Source organism: Chrysemys picta, chromosome 1, assembly GCF_011386835.1.
Source record: "Chrysemys picta bellii isolate R12L10 chromosome 1, ASM1138683v2, whole genome shotgun sequence".
NCBI lineage: Eukaryota > Metazoa > Chordata > Testudines > Emydidae > Chrysemys > Chrysemys picta.
The window spans coordinates 295,734,002-295,739,866 of record NC_088791.1 but is presented as its reverse complement, the minus strand read 5'-3'; the positions used below and the strand labels follow the sequence as shown (position 1 = coordinate 295,739,866).

The 5,865-nt window shown below is 42.2% G+C and overlaps 1 long non-coding RNA gene across 1 annotated transcript; it reads left to right on the top strand.

Annotated features, from left to right (window-relative positions):
- The first annotated feature begins 2,881 nt into the window (after positions 1–2,881).
- LOC135984008 (uncharacterized) lies at positions 2,882–5,436 on the top strand. The gene is made up of 3 exons (XR_010601920.1): positions 2,882–3,020; positions 3,497–3,598; positions 3,727–5,436. It is a non-coding gene; the product is annotated as an uncharacterized LOC135984008 (long non-coding RNA).
- Positions 5,437–5,865: the final 429 nt, after the last annotated feature.

Genomic DNA, 5,865 nt, shown 5'->3' with positions numbered 1-5,865 from the left:
TCTTTCAGTTACAGTAATTGTCAGTGTTGCCTGTAACAAGAGTAAATGTTCAGGCAGACTTTTTTCTTTTTTTAAGTCGCCCTTTAAGTAGGATGTACAAACCTTATGCATACACTCAAGTTATGTATTTAGGAAGTATTAACAGGTTTACGAATCCTTGCCATGTAACTATGAGAAGCAAAACAATAATTATCACAACAGTGAGCTTTTGTTTAAAAGAGACATACAGGAATATAGTCATCAGATCTCTCTGTTTAACAGCATGAGCTTTCGTGGGTGAATTGCATCCGAAGAAGTGGGTATTCACCCATGAAAGCTCATGCTCCAATACGTCTATTAGTCTATAAGGTGCCACAGGACTCTTTGCTGCTTTTACAGATCCAGACTAACATGGCTACCCCTTTGATACTCTGTTTAACAGGGTATTACCATATTACAGAATGAGCAGCAGTACAACACCTATAACATGTCTTTTCTAGGGAGTTTATTCAGTGAAGTCTCTGATTACACTTGTTTAATAGACCACGGATATCTATCGAATGTTAGTATTAAAAAATTGGAGAGGTGTGCTTTTTTTCCCCAAATGAATGAACTTCAAGTATTGAATAAATGGTAACCCAATATCTTTAGTTTATTTATCCTCTGTCTATTTTGTTCAAGCCTTTTTAAAATGAACCAGTTAAATTCCATCACTGGGCAATAAGCTCCCGGGCAATTCTTTAAGATCAGGTTAAGTAAGCTATTGGAAACTTGATCATCCTGTAGACCAGTGGTTCTCAAGCAGGGGAACACCTACCTGTGGGTATGCAGAGATCTTCCAGGGTGTATTCAACTCATCTAGATCAGTGTTTCTCAACCTGAGAGTTGTGAACCCAGTGGGTCACAAGACAGCTTCAGGGGGGTTGCAAGTGCAGGGCTGGCATTAGGGGGTGGCAAGCAGGACAATTGCCCAGGACCCCACGAAGCTAAGTTACATGCTTCAGCCCCAAGCGGCAGGGGCTCTGGATTCAGACAAGGCTGACAAGTGAATAACAGTCTCAGGTATCACACTGAAATGTAAGTACAATATTTATACTCCAATCGATTTATTTTATATTTATTTGGTAAAAATGAGAAAGTAAGCAATGTTTCAGTAATAGTGTGCTGTGACACTTATGTATTTTTATGTCCGATTTTGTAAGCAAGCAGTTTTTAAGTGAGGTGAAACTTGGGGCACGCAAGACAAATCAGACTTTTGAAAGGGATAAAGTAGTCTGGAATGGTTGAGAACCACTGCTGTAGACCATCCTAAATGAAGAGGTCCCATTTTTGCACACAGTACAATATTCCTGACATGTCACCATCTCATCCAACACAGCCTCCAGATTCTACTTTGTCTATTCTAGGCTAGAGCTTGGTGACATTTTTCACTAGAATATTAAATTTGCTGAAGAATGCTGTTTCAACATGATCACCTATTCATGAATTTGGGTAAAATTTGGCTAATAGTTTGGAGTGAACAAAAAACGAGGATTTTTTTTTAAGTAGAAATGTTCATTATGAAATGTCGATTTGAAACAATGCTCGGGGTTTTTTTCAGTGAGAAAAAAAGTTTTGGTTCAAAATCAAGTATTTTTTCTGATTTTTCAGTTTGCCCATCAAATAAAAAAATCATTCTGGGGTAGGGTTACCACATGGCTAGTTTTTAACCCATCTGGCCATTTTTGTATTGCCTTGTGGTTAAAAGATGTAATATGCTGGAGGGGGGTTCTCTTGGGACACAAGAGAATGGTCTACAATCCCCCTCCCCCCTCCATAGTCCAAATTGCAGCACCATGTTAGGCTAAAGTCAGAAAAATGGTAAAATAACAAAAAAAATAGTGTAATTTTTTTGTAATGTCACACTCTTGTCAGCATCGGTGAGGCCTCAGCTGTAGTACTATGTCCAGTCCTTGGTGCCACACTTCAGTAAAGATGTGGATAAACTGGAGAGAATTCAAAGGAGAGCAACAAAAATGATAAAAGGTTTAGAAAACCTGACCTATGAGGAAAAATTAAAAAAACTGGACATGTTTAATCTTGAGAAGAGAAGACTGACCTAAAAATAGCAACTTTAATTAGCACGGAAAGGTATAGCACAATCCAATGGCTGGAAGTTGAAGATAGACAAATTCAAACTGGAAAGAAGGTGTACATTTTTAAGTGAGAGTAATAAACCTTTGGAACTATTCACAAAGGCTCGTGGTGGATTCTCCATCACTGGCAATTTTTAAAATCAAGATGGGATGTTTTTCTATAAAATATGCTCTAGGAATTATTTTGGGGAAGTGCTATGGCCTGTGTTACACAGGAAGTCAGACTAGATGATCATAATGGTCCCTTCTGGCCCTGGAATCTATGAACAGTCTTCCAATATGTTAGTGATCAATTGTTCTCTATGTCCACTGAAGGCAGTACAAATAGCAATGGGCAGCAACGTAAATTTAGGCTAGATATTAGAAAAACCTTTCTAACTTTAAAGGTATTTAAGCTCTGGAATAGGCTTCCCAGGGAGGCATGGAATCCCCATCATTGGGGGTTTTAAGAACAGGTTGGATAAACACTTGTCAGGGATTCCCTAGTTTTACAGGATCCTGCATCAGTACAGGGGGCTGGACTTGATCTCTCAAAGTCCCTTCTAGCCTTTGCTGCGTGGACTAGGCCCCGAGGCTCCCTGCTGGAGGCCTCATGGCCCTGATACACCCTGCCCCAGAAAAGGGCAGTGGAGAAGGCCCTCCAAGCAGCCTAGAGTGGCTATATTGGACACAGCCAATCAGAAAGGGGCTGCAGGGAGCAGCCAATCAGGGCCCACAAGCTAGTATTAGTAGAGTTGCAGGGCGAGTGTGAGATCAGTTCTGTGCTAGACTGGATGATATGCCTGGCTGGCTGAGCGAACTATAGCATCTCAGACAGAGCAGTGCTGGCAGGGCAGGGGAGGGGAACAGGGAATGTGAAGGCATTCTGGGCTGACTGCTGGGACTCAACCAGGAGAAGGCCCTGAGGTAAGGGTGAAGAATGTCCTGAGGCCACAGGGAAGTGGTCCAGGGAATTGTAGCAGCGACACAGTTTTTTTTAAAGGGATGTGGTAGATGGCTGCTGGTTCCTGGGCTGGGACCCAGAATAGAGGGTGGGCCTGGGTCCCCTCCACCAGCCCCTGGGAAAGTGGCCCAGTGTTTGATACACCCTAGAAGGGGAACTGAACTCTTTTAGTGGCCCAGCTGAGGATGTGGGGTCAGTCAGGCCCAGAGAGGCAAAGAGTCTCCAGGGCCAGGATTGCTTGAAGAGCAGGGACAATTCAAGGGAGCCCAGAAGGGGCAGAGAGGCAGTTTGGACCATGGTACTGCAATAGGCCTTGCTAGACTGATTGAGGAGTGAGCCCAGGGATAGGGCTGTAGATAAAGGACCCTACAGAGAGCACTGAGATATGTCCCCTGTTGGACTTATATTCCTGAAGGGGTTTGATTTATCTCACGTACAGACTGTGTGTTACTCGGCCAGAGGGTTGGCTCACTGAAGACTCACCACAAAGCAGAGAGAAAGTGCAAGCCCACACACTTGGCAAACGGGGCACTCGTGAGAGGTGAGTGCACCCCATTACACAGCCCCACATTTCTATGATTCTATTTTTTTGTTGGTGGGTGGGTGGGGAGACAGTGGCCAGTTTGTCTGTGTCTCAGAGATGGCAACGTTTTTATTTCTTTCTTCAAGACCAGATCCAGCAAAGGAAGCAGCAAAAGAGGATATGCCTGGCTGCCTGCTCAGTAGACATCATGGTGACCTCTAGCAGCCACAGGTGCAAGTGTAGGGAGATGCCTCCAACCTTCCCACAATTCAGCCAGACGTGCAATGTCTCAGCGGAGATGGGGAAACATGGTAGGGCTGTATAATGTGTGAGTGTCCAGAGGCATGACACTTGGTAGGCCTGAGGATAAACAAGAGAAAACGCAGGCCCAGAGATCTTATTCATATAGGGCCTGATCCAAAGTCTATTTAAGTCAAATGGCAGCCTCTCACTTGATTTCATTTGGGCTTTGGTTTAGGTTCATGCTCCTCTCATTGCGGCAGCAGCAATGGATCAAATGATAGATTAGGTTTAACCTCACAATAACAGACAAGCCACAAAAAAAGTGATACTGGAGGTTGGGAGATGATGGTGGCAGGAGCACAGAAGATCTACTTTGCCCTAGAGTTCTGTGTTTTAGAAGTTGTTGGTCCTTTCTTTATGAATTCAGGAGGAATTAATGTCAATTTTAAACGACCCAGAACCACTACACGCCTGATGATTTTGTCAATCTTTTGTTTAAAGACACTGAGCCAAAATGCTGCCTTTGAATACAAACCTATTACCCTCACCAGAGTTCAAATGTGTGAATGAGGGCTGAAATCAGCCCATCAAAGAAGAGGCAGAGTTGAAGAACTATTTTTCCTTGTGATCACAACACTAAATATATCTGTCATCCAGTGGTTTATACTGGTGCTGTACCAGAAAAATATTCCTCCAAGTTGTGATCAATGACTTGCTCTTTATTTGAATGAGGTCTGCCTTATGCCGATTGGATGGCCAGAGTCCAAACTTATTACAAGCTGAAATCACACTGACTCATGAAAGAAACTCATCTGCATCCCATTCTGTTTATAATCCTGGTGATGACAATATCTTTCCATAATTTTTCATAATTCCATAATTGTTATGCCTTTTACTGTAGCGTGTCATATTAAAGTGTGAGTATCTGTATTATAATTGCATATTACTTTGATTTACATCGTCCGCTAGGTGTGGATAATGCTTTTCCAGGCAAATATAACATATCACAAGAGATAATATGATGTCAACCATAACAAACAGCTAAAAAATGCACCACAGGATGACCAGAGTGTGACAGCCATTAAAAATGCATGGGAAATTCACTGTTCCTGTGAGTGACCTAAACTTACCAGTATGTTTCTGCTACTTTTCAGTGGTCTCTGCTATGTCACAGATACAGAACTGTTACACTCACGTTATCACCTGCTGATGGATGTACATTAGTTCTAACATAAATAGCAATGCTTATAATCCCAGCAATTTCAAAGTTATGTGCTCAATATAAATGAAAGAACCAAAGTACGTATAGATATAATGGGCATTTATCCAATCTGACACCCAGGTGATGGTCATCTTCTAAATGCCTAATGTAGATATTTGTAAACAGGATGGGTTTTTTTGGTATCCTTTTGTTAACAGAATGAGAGAGAGGTGGGTGAAAAGTTATTTTTGCTTTGAAGGCAAACACCATCAATCTCAGTGGCAGCTGTGCAGTAAGCATGACATGGGAGACCAGGGCAGAGAGAAAGAGAATGATTTATTGCTTCTGTCACATCCATCGGGCCACTATTAGCTGTATGTTGTCTAACCTTAGGCAATGGAGGACATGATGTGCTTTGGACTTTGTTGTATTCTTGTTTTCTAGACTTGAAGTGGTTTGCATGGGAACTTTCACACTTAACAATTTAAGAGACAAATTATGAGTCCCCTTTGTTTTCTGTGGCCTTAGAGTTGCCACATTTGTTGTTAGTTGTATTGTTATACGCACAGGAGTACAAAAGCCTTGGCTGTTTTGTTCCTTCACCCTTCAGAGAAGTAGGCTGGCAAGACAATGCTGCTAGTCAAATTTCCGGCTCTGAGGGATGGATTAAACCTATAAAAGAACCAAATTTACATAGTGACTTTTAGGCATTGTGTCACTATGCCTGACGGTAATGAATTGCCCAAATGCTTTGTGAAAGTAGAATTAAGGATGCCCAGCGCTGCCTCCTACCCTTCCAGAATGTGAAGAGTGGCTAAACTTTAACCTCTGAAAACCAAAA